Source organism: Hibiscus syriacus, unplaced genomic scaffold, assembly GCF_006381635.1.
Source record: "Hibiscus syriacus cultivar Baekdansim isolate YM2019G1 unplaced genomic scaffold, ASM638163v2 tig00110710_pilon, whole genome shotgun sequence".
NCBI classification, from domain to species: Eukaryota; Viridiplantae; Streptophyta; class Magnoliopsida; order Malvales; family Malvaceae; genus Hibiscus; species Hibiscus syriacus.
The window spans coordinates 129159-140942 of record NW_024062832.1 but is presented as its reverse complement, the minus strand read 5'-3'; the positions used below and the strand labels follow the sequence as shown (position 1 = coordinate 140942).

The window sequence follows — 11784 nt, the reverse complement described above, 5'->3', positions numbered from 1 at the left end:
GTCAATTTTTTAACAGAAAATGATGAGTTTGGAATATGAATAATTATGTGACCATTTTGAAACTTTTAATAGTAAAAGGAGTCAACAAAACAACGTCCTACGGTGTAAGGACCATTTATAACTTTTAATAATTAAGAGACTTAACAAAACAACCACCCTATTGTTAGGGAACCACTAATACTTTACTATTAATTCTAATTTAAATATGTTTGAGCTTTAATTGAAATGAATTTGATCTTGAAATATAGGTTCGAATTTTAGATGATTTTAATTTTAAAAATAAATACTGTGGGCTTGGGATTGTTGATTTGATTTTAACTTTGTTGAAGCTTTAGCTGGGATGGTCATTAACTTTAGGCCCCATCAAGTGAGTTAAAAAGCAAGTATGGCCTAGCTTCACTTAGGGATGGGTATAGGTTTGGTTGGGTCGGGTTTTTGGTCCACATGACCCACCCGAGAACAAAAAACCTCCACCCGAGACCCGACCAAATAAGGGTTTCACCCGACCCAATATATGATATAGAAACCTGACCAGACCCGAATAATAAAATATTTTTATTCAATAAAAACAATGACCGAATTGGAAAAATATATAGATGGATATTATTGTAATTATCCCTAAATATATAGGATAAAATTTTATTTTCTTCGGGTCGGGTCGGATTTATTTTACCCTAAACCCGACCCGACCTGAACCCGATTTTTTTTAGAAAACCCAACCAGATCAGGTCGGATCAGAACTCGTCGGGTTCGGGTCACATGCACATCCCTAGCTGCACTGGATCCCTTCTCTATTTGAATTTGAACACTACTTTCTTTTCTCTTTTTTCTCAAGAAAATATATCATGGTAATAAATCACATAAACCAATACAATGGGTAGGTAAACCAGAAAAGTAAAAACTGAGGGCTCCAATGGATTTACATGAGATTTCCTCATGTAAATTGAGTTTTGTTTCCTCTCCTTATTGCAATATGGTTTTACACTACTAGTATGATGTAAAACAGCTTTTAACCTTATATAGGAACATCAGTGCCCTCAAAATCTTGGCAGCATCATCAGGGAAAACAGGATTTATGTAACATCCAGATCCAGCTCGAAACCGCCTACACCGTTAACTGAGGTATTATCTGTAAAAACCAGTGGCTGTATGGTAACTCGGTCGGTAACGTGAACCGGTGAATTATGAATCATGAAATTGAATGGCGGGTTATTCAACTGCACCGACATCTTTTTAAGGATGAGTTTCAGCAAGTGACCAAAATCAGCTGCCTGCATAAGAGAATCAAATGGAACTGTGTGAGAAAACTACCATTTATGGATAAACATACAACTACCATTTTATTGCACAAAAATGCAGAAACTCTCCCCCCTCCACCTTTTTTTTAATTCTTTCAACCACTCCATCTACAACTAAAACCTGCTCTTGAATTCAACATTTCCGCAACAATACGACGTGCATTTTAGCTGACATGAGAAAAGTCAAGAGAAGCAATTCATAAAAACTGAATTCATATACTCTCATTCATTTAGTATCACTTGTTTTGTACTTCTTACACAGACTACAAGTTAGTCAAGAGTGATCATGACATTTTGTGCTCACACAACATTGCTATGTCTCCTTAAAGATTCCTCATATCCTTAGCATGCTACTTAAAGGCCAAACTGGCATCATTATTGCTAACAGAACAAAGCAAAGCCCTAAACAACCATCTCGAATTCACTAAATACCGGGAAATAATACTTGTATACAAACTAAGACCATGTCGAGCAATCATTTGACATTTAATTCCTACTTCTCTCGTAGGTATATTTCTATCCTGAATGTGTGATAACGTGAGTCATACTGTAAATTTTCTGGCACCTTTATCTCCACCAAAATACCAATTACCAAATCAAACAAGCTAGTGAAAATTATGATGTGGAAGGATGTAGAAAGCGACATAGGTAAAATCATATAAGAATACCATGAACATGAAGCATTAGAATTTACCTTTTCTTTGTCTAGTTCATCAAAATGAGTGTGATATCGGGGAATTATCCACATCTCGAAAGGAAATAAAGCAGCAAATGGTGCGATTGAAATGAAATGGCTGGTTTCATTAATCAAGAGGTCCTTTGTTTGGACCTCACAGAGACTACATTTCCCTGTCTGGTTAAAATACTCCTTCGTACTGTTGAGCCGAACAGAACATTGGGTGGAACATGGGAAGAGCTATTATCTGACTGTGAGAGTGACTCATTGAAGCCCAGCTGAAGCTCCATAGTTCTTGAACCCTAAGAAAAGAATTACACCGAACACAAATGAAGTAGCCATTAATAACCAACAGCATGCCGAACTAACACAAGCATAAGAAGAAGAGAGAGATGTTTGCCTGGATTAAAGTTGATCTAGCAATATAGAACACAAACATGGAATTATAACTAAAATATAACATGAAACGGAGAAAAATTTCATATGATATGAATTATTAACATGTAAACCACTATGACATGGTACAACACATGAACACAGCACAACATGAATTGCCAGTCCAATCAAAAACATTACTTTAGAAAACATGGAACTATAAACAATTAGCTCTCAAAAGTTGGAATCACAACAAACGATTGATAAGTAAATGCATCACGAAATGCACAATAGTAATCTAAAATACATCATTTAATCAATTTCAAGCACATGAATCACCAACAGCATATGTCACAAACTCATATTCACAAAAATTTTCAAGAAATACATAAATTATATCAAACAAGTGCTTTTCGACACATTCGTAGAAGAGAAGTTTTCTTTTAAAAAAACAACAATTTTTCTCAAACCTGGATATATTTGATTGAATCAAACTGCTTATCTGCTCAATCCTCCTCTTATAAGCAATCAAAACATCACCAATCTCACTCGGCTCCAAATCCGACAACTGACCGAGTGAACTGGAGTTTCAATCACCACATCATGAAATCCGAATCCGGGCACGACCCGCCCCCACCCGCTCAAGTCGCTGCTCGAGTTAGGATCGGGTTTCCTGCTCAAAGCTGGATACAATTCTCAATGCCCGAGTTTCCAGTTAGGATCGGGCGGGACCCGAAATATCTCTGGTGCACACTGGTGTTCATTGCCGATGCAGAACGGGCATGAAGAAGAATTATCCGAGTTTGTGGTTGAGTTGCCATTAGCTTCGTCTTTCTTTGTCGATTGCTTGGACTTCCGATTCGTCGAGAAAAGTAAAACAATTGCAGTAACTATAGGATTTCTATGTTAAGGCCGTGTTGGTTTTGGTCCTGTAACAAATCACTTGAGATTATAATTATTTAAATTATATTAATTGTGATATATTTATAATTATATACTTTTAAATATATCACATAAAAATATAAAATAAACTAAATATCTCCCCGTTCGAAAATTGTAGCAGAGCGTGGTGAAACCAGCAATCAGTAAATTTGCTATTTGAACCTATTGTCGAGGTGTGTTCCCTACTTATTATTGAACTGTTTTATTGGTTTTAATATGTGGTACACCGAATTCATTGGCTATTGTTTTATGGATGCACCAATTTAATGTGACAATTTATGGAATATGGCTGCTATCTAATTTTTGTTTTGAAATGGTATATGATTACCATATTTTTGGATTTATGGAATTATGTCACGGTGCAATTGAATTTTGGAATGAAATACGATGGAATAGCTCTGATCAAGCTAACTGGGCCTAATGTGACTCTTGAGGGCCCCAAGATGTTTCATTAGGTCGGCTTTCCTTTGCTGTGTGCTTAGGGTAACTATATGGACTTATTGACTTGGCTTAAGGATACAAGCTTCATAGCCTATCCTTAAGTCGGCTTTCTTTTGCTATGTGCATAAAGTAAGCTATATGGAAAATACTTTTGGGAACTACTGATGGTGTACCAGAAAAGGGTTAAACTATGATTTTCAAAAAGTTAAACTCTTTTACGAATTGTGAGATTACTGGACTATGATTTGTACCTATTGTGATTTTATGGAAATGTTGGGACACACTGAGCCTAGCTCACCTTTTGAAAATGTTTTCCCCTTTCAGATACTGTTGGTTAGATACCTTGGTTCGAGCACTTGGAGGATCAACATATCTCTTGAAGTAAATCAGATTGTATGTTTTTATCTGGCAAGTTGACTTTATTTGGTGACATGGACCTTATTTTAAAATATCAGATTTTATAATGATAACTCTTTTGCTAATACTGCTCGGTTTATTGTGATTTTGAATTTGAAGACATGTTTTAAATTAAATTATTTATTTGTACTATATTTACGATTTGAGTTTTGATAGTATAATTGTTTATAATTTCATGTTATTTAATGTGATTTTATATTGATGGAATAACGGTTGCGAAAAATGTCTTTATAATCATAATGTGATCCACTAGACTTAGTCGAAACGCATAGGCCGGGTCTAGGGGGTTACATTTAAATACATGAAATATTACTGTATTTTTAAAAAAATCAATACATAAATATTAATATTATTAATAATTTATTTTAAAAAAAATAAAATCTTAAAATATTATATTTTCGAGCTGTTCACGAGCTTTTCGAGTCGAATATCGAGTAGCTCGTTTCCACTCATAAGAACTCGAGTCGAGCTCGAGTCGAGTATATTCGATTCGAGTATTTATCGAGCCTTGATCGAGTAGATCTCGAGTGGCTCGCGATCTGTCTCGTCTCATTTACAACCCAACTTAGAATATTGATATAAAGCCTATAACTATTGCAAATTGTTACTCACATTGCAAAATTATCTAAGACGAATATATCTCGCGAACAAGAATTTGGTGATGTTGAAGCATTCATAAATTAAAAGAAGTAATTTTTAATTTATACTATAAAATATCAGGGACGTTGAGCATTTTGAATTATCCAAGTGAAAATGAATCTTTGATGAATTCACTTACGAATGAAAAAATTATTCAATAAGTAATATAACGAAAACAAAATCGAAGAAGGCTTTTCCATATATATATAGTGAAGGGTCTCGGTCAATAAAAGATCGTCAAGTATAACAATAAATTCGATTGGAATCAACGATAACAAAACTAAAAAAGAAACCAAACCCACCACCTACCATGTCACTTCATGACATCGATGAAGAAAAATATCATCGCTCTTAATAAAAAACCCCTAAACTCTAAACCCTAAATCAATAAATTTATTTATCTCTAACCTAATATTATTTTTTTCCAACTATGATTCATACAATCTCTTTACTAAGATTATAGTTCTCGAAGGTTTCTCACTCTTCTTCGTCCTCACACACTGATCATCACGATCTAACCTTTTCTATTAGCTTCATCCGTTTTACTTTTCTATAAAATCTCTAATCTAAAATGATATATATCAAAAAAATTAAAAATGTAATATTTGTTCAGAAATTTTGAAAAGAAACAAAAGAATAATAAGAGAAAGAAAAATGAGAAGATCTTAGAGCTCTTCATCTCCTTAACTACAATTTTGAGAAACTATGGTTAGAAATAATAATTATTTTTAATCTATAAAAGCCTTCACTCTTCAAATAATAATTTTTCCATATTGATACCTTTATCATGCATAGATTTTAAATGCTTAATTCATGCAAGTAAGATAGATAATAGATGCATTAACATTTACTAAAAATAAAAGTTTTTTTTTGAAGAAAAAAATCAGAAATTAGAAACTTACTTTCAACTGCAAGTATTTTTTATTTTAAAAACGATTTTTAAAAGGCATTTTATATTTATGTTTTTTTGTTCAGATTTTTTTTATATTTATGTTGATAGCTGATAAACTAGCTAACAACATCAAAGATCGCTACTGTCACCGCCAGTTACATTTTCTTTACACATTCTTCTTCTTCTTCTTGTTTGACCCACAAAAGACTCGACCATATCTGCCCCTAATTAACTTCTTTGTAGTAGCTCTTTGTACATCCCGTTTCAATCAATCTCTTCATTCTTTTTCCCTGTCTGTTGATCACCCTGAAATTTGTCATATTTTGTATCTTCGTTTTATAACCCAGAATCCAAGGAACAAGGCTCCCTTTTACCCCTCACAAGTCTTGATTTTTTTTATTTCTGGGTTTTTTTTAATTGAGCCCCGAAACTGAATTTTCTGGACATTCGTGAGGATCTGAGATTGACCCAACAGGTTGTTTTGAGTATATTTGATTCGTGAGTTCTTTTGTTTTTTTAAGCTTTTTTGGTGATCAGTTTTGCTCTTGATTATTTATATTTGATGAAAATTGGAATGATGGGGCTGGAAATTTTGTGACTTCCTGGGAATCTGATGCAAATTGATTGTAAAAAAGTAACGTTTTATATGAAGTTTTGAAATGTTCTATCGCTTAAATCATATATTGGGGGTGAAGAATTTGAATTTGTTGATCGACCTTTGTTTTTATAGATTTGATGAGCTCATTTGTAAATTATTGGTGTTTATTATGCTCGATAAAGAAATGACTGATAGCGGCAATCTATTTAGTTTGATTTTTTTTTTATCAAATATGCGATGCACTTGCATTGATTTTTGTACGTGTGTAGCTACATTTGCTTTGTAGCCTTGTGATACTAGATAAAAACAGAATCTCCTTTGAAGGCTATTTGCTAAATATTCTACTTGGGATCCACTTGAGAAATTTAGTGGATGATTATGGTAAGAATTGCTTGTTTCCACATTTCAATAATATTCTTAATGATTGTGTTTTTATTGTTAAATCTTGGTTGTTTGCGTTAGGTTGTGTTAAAAATCCAGATACTTGGTTGTTGATTATAGAGCTTTCCAAATGTGGGACGCTTTTCTTGTTACACGTGTTATTAGTTCTATATATGTGAAGTTCAAACTTTTTCGGTTACAGATCTGGAGTGGTGGACAGGGAAGTTAGGCAATGTGAATTGCATGGAGTGAGGATGCCAGAATTGCGAAGTGGAGCCCGGAGATTGAAACGCCTCGTGATCCTGAGCAGCCTCCTCAACTTACTGATCAAGCGGAGAATTGGGAACTGCCTGCTCAAAACAAAACCAGGAGGAGAGTTGGTGGAAGAGGAAGGGGTAATGCTGTAGGTGTAGACAAAGGACCCTCACCGGCGGTACCTGCAAGGCTAAGAGCTGCTGGTAGAGGCCGCGGTGCTAGGTTGGCTGGTCTAGACCCTAAGCTTTATCAGGTTCTTCCTGAGACCGCACCTTTGGCTGCTGCTGAACCTGTATTCAAACGAGCAGAGGTAGTGGCGGATAAAGATATTGCAATGGAGGGTGGGAGTGCCGACAAAATAGTGGGAGTTGAAGAAGAAGCCAGCACAACCCCGGTTCCTGACATGGTGCTTCATATCACTAACTAAACCTTTCCCTTTTTGTTGAATGTATTTATTTAATTTTAATCTTCCATATTAAATTGCATCGCCCTTAGTGAGAAAGTTGGCCGAGTACAATTTATTTTTTCAGTTACGAGCTGTATACTATATTGGTGATACAATTTCAGATTTAGTGACTTCTTTATTACAGTATTTCAAATTTGCTTGAAACTATCTGGATAACCATTCTGTTTTGAGTTTGCAACTTTGCATGAAAGCGAGGAAATGTTTTACTGCATCAAGTTGTAGGCTTTTCTGTATATGTTTGGTCACTTGTTTTAGTCCTTAGTTTCTTACCAACTAAATTCCTAGTTGGTTAGTTGTTCAACTTAAGGAAGGTCTTTGCTAAATACCACTCTGTTTCTTGTTGCAGGTACAAGTGGGCAATTCTCCTACATATAAGATAGAAAGGAAACTGGGTAAGGGTGGTTTTGGCCAAGTTTATGTTGGCCAACGGGTAAGCGGCGGTAGTGATAGAATTGGACCAGATGCAATTGAGGTATGTCTGAGAATTGATGCCTCTGTTTAAGGGCTTTCCAGGTTAATCCATTTGGGATTTAATGTTACGAGATTTTTTCATCACAGGTAGCATTGAAGTTAGAGCACCGAAACAGTAAAGGTTGCAATTATGGTCCACCTTATGAGTGGCAAGTTTACAGGTATGACATTTTTATCAAAAAAAAAAATTGTGTCAAGCTTTGGTATTTACATATTTTATTGCAGTGCAGAAATTCTGACTTTTTCCTTTTGATCTCCTCAAAAAAGTTCCCTAAATGGATGCTATGGGATTCCTGGGGTGCACTACAAGGGTCGCCAGGGAGACTTCTATATTCTGGTGATTTTTGTTTCTAGCTCCTTAGTATCGTAACTCTCAATTTAGTTAATATATTCTAAAGAACTTCAATGAATATTTCAGGTGATGGATATGCTTGGTCCTAGTCTCTGGGATGTTGGAATTCTCTAGGACAATCGTAAGAAATAGAATCTTCCTCTTTTCTCTTTGTTGTACTTACTCATACATATCTACGTGAGTACGTGTATCGACCATAGTCTTACAGCTTTGTAACATGTACCATGACAGGATGTCGCCAAATATGGTTGCCTGCATTGCAGTGGAGGCAATATCTATTCTCGAAAAGCTTCATTTAAAGGGGTAGGTCATATTATAACTTTCTGCGCTTTATTAAATTTGCCCTTCAGTTCTGCATAGTTACAACTGGTTGTAACTGTCTATTGTCTTCTTGAAGAAAGGTTTGTGCATGTAGATGTGAAGCCTGAGAACTTTTTACTGGGCCAGCCTGGTTCAGCCGATGAGAAGAAGCTATATCTTATTGATCTTGGTTTAGGTATCTTCGCCTCAGTCCTCTCTTCCCTGTTAACTGTATATTCTTTCTTACATGTTAACCTTGAGTACATTATGGTTAACTACTAGTGTATATTTTTAAATTCTCTTTGATGTCAAATCTCTGTGAGATTTTATTTTGTCATGTCTTACTGAAATGTAATAAATGCTGTTAATGATTCGGTACTTATTACTGCCTGCCTCACATAGTCACATGTTCTTGAATCAGCCTCTAGGTGGAAAGATTCACACTCTGATAAACATGTTGATTATGATCAGAGGCCTGATGTATTCAGGTGTGTAAACTTGGTTTTAATTGTCACTAATTACTGCTTGTGCTTTGTGTTAATATCTTTGGATATTTCTTCTATCAGGGGAACAGTTAGGTATGTTAGCGTGCATGCTCATTTAGGTCGGACTGGAAGTCGAAGGGATGACCTTGAGTCCTTGGCATACACATTGGTATTTCTAATAAAAGGACGGTTACCGTGGCAGGGTTATCAGGTTCTTAATGTCATTTTGATTAATGATGTACATAATCTGATTTTATTTCCTTCCTGAATTATTCTCTTTTCTTTTTTCTTTTTTCTGGAACCACAGGGGGATAACAAGAATTTTATGGTTTGCAAGAAAAAGATAGGCACATCTCCGGAGTTGATGTGTTGCTTTGTCCGGCCCCATTTAAGCATTTTCTTGAAGCTGTTATAAATTTGAAGTTTGATGAGGAGCCCAATTATGCCAAGCTCATATCCTTCTTTGAAAGCCTATTTGAACCATGCATAGCATTGAGACCCATTAGAATTGATGGAGCCCTTAAGGTAATTGTTTGTTTTTTCCTTCAATTAAATTGGATTGTATAGGATGTTGGAAGAAACAATCTTAATCTGTTTCATTTTGTATAAATAGGTTGGGCAAAAGCGGGGAAGGCTAGTTATTAATTTGGAAGAAGATGAGCAACCTAAGAAAAAATTACGACTCGGTAGTCCTGCTACTCAGTGGATTTTTGTTTACAATGCACGACGTCCTATGAAGCAGAGGTAAAATTGTGTTCTCTTGTTAAATGTGATATTCATTTCTACTATATCTCCTCTCCATGTTTGTGGGTTATTTTTAGTGGTATGCATGGTTTACATTTGCTGTAAGTTATTCAGGTACCGAGTTAATCTCAGCATTTTTTTAATGTTTTCATCTTCACAATAATATCATAGCATATTTGGAGAATACTTTCATTGTTTACGTCTCATATGTGACGGTGAAACTTATATAGTGACCAGAAGAAGTTAGAAGTAGTGACTGGTTGTTAAAAGTTGAATGTGGTCCATTCAAACTAGATTGCCTCTTTTTGATGTTTTTATGGTGCATGCTTCTTTGTGTGAAAAATACGAGATGTTCAGCCATGAGGTTTAAAATTTGTTCTACATAAAGTCTATTCATCTTCATTCTGAAACTGTTTATCAATCTTGTAGATATCACTACAATGTAGCAGATTCGAGGTTGAATCAGCATGTGGAGAAGGGAAATGAAGATGGATTGTTTATTAGTTGTGTGGCTTCAGCAGCAAATCTCTGGGCCCTGATCATGGATGCGGGAACAGGATTCTGCACAAGGTTATCATTCTAAAACAATAATTCCTCTCGTTTTACCTGTCGGTTTACATGCATTTTGACTGACTTTAATATCAATTTGGATTTAATCAGGATTGGATTATGGAGCAGTGGGAAAAAAACTACTATATTACTTCAATAGCTGGAGCAAATAACGGGAGTTCCTTGGTTGTTATGTCGAAAGGTTGGTAATTTCCTAATATACATATATATACCTATGCCAACGAGTTTTCTGAGAACATAGTATTGCATGATAGAATTCATATATTATAATATTACAATTAGCTTGGAGGGTCAAGACACTTTCAGTTTAGGTGCATATCTCTGGACCTGCTGCCAAGATGCTGCAGGCATGTACATTTATAGCATCATGAGATGAATCATAGTTTTTCAAGGGCGGATCCCTGGACCTTTTTGTGTGCTGTCTAGAGATATGCATCGTTAAGAACTTGTGTGGAGAAAAGAAAGTGTTGAATTGAGGCTTGTTTTCTGTAATTAACCTTTAGCAAGAAAATTCACAGAGCATCAAGTTGGCGACCTTCATGCCTCAGATTCTATCTACAGCATATAAATGAAATCACCTAATTATGGAGCTGTTGTCATAATTTGTCTTTGTAGGAACTCCTTACACTCAACAGTCGTACAAAGTAAGTGAATCTTTTCCCTTCAAATGGATAAATAAGAAGTGGAAAGAGGGCTTTCATGTAACATCGATGACAACTTCCGGGAACCGGTGGGGAGTGGTTATGTCGAGGAATGCTGGATTCTCCGATCAGGTATTCCTTTCTTTTGCTCTTCATGTACGTCTTTCTGTTTTTCCACTGCTCTCCATTCCCAAAAGTAAATTGCTGTTTATAACTTCATTTTATGTTTATGTTAATGATCCAGGTTGTGGAACTTGACCTTTTGTATCCAAGCGAAGGAATACATCGGCGGTTGGAGAGTGGTTACCGAATAACATCAATGGCTGCAACTGTAGATCAAGCTGCCTTCATACTAAGTGTTTCAAAACGAAAAACGATGGACGAAACCCAGGAAACTCGTCGCACATCTGCCTTTCCTAGCACCCATGTAAAGGTGTGTATAAGCTGATTTTTGTCCCTTTGATATTTTTAAACACCATTGGCAATGCTGGTTAGCTTCTTTATGCATTAGCAATGGGTGCCAACCACTAAGTGTTACTCGATCTATTCTCTTTACTATAGAAGCTTGACCTCTTGCTTCGTGGAGTTTATTTTTTTTTGAATACCCGATGATTGTTCTCTGTTACCACTGTTCTTGTTGCAGGAAAAATGGGCCAAAAATCTCTACATTGCATCGATTTGTTACGGGCAGACAGTCTGCTAATTCTGGAGTGTATATCGTGATGGTCCGAGGTGAACAGAGAATGCTCAAAATCTGAAGCTGTTGAGGTATTTTTGGTCTCTACTATTGGTGGGGTTTGTTCTCCTATATAATCTTCTGAGATGCGAATGTAAAAGGCTG

At 35.7% G+C, this 11784-nt stretch overlaps 2 pseudogenes; one reads left to right on the top strand and one right to left on the bottom strand.

Moving 5' to 3' along the window:
* Positions 1-856: 856 nt before the first annotated feature.
* On the bottom strand, positions 857-5325 carry LOC120138856 (annotated as a pseudogene).
* A 519-nt stretch (positions 5326-5844) lies between these two features.
* On the top strand, positions 5845-11722 carry LOC120138844 (annotated as a pseudogene).
* Positions 11723-11784: the final 62 nt, after the last annotated feature.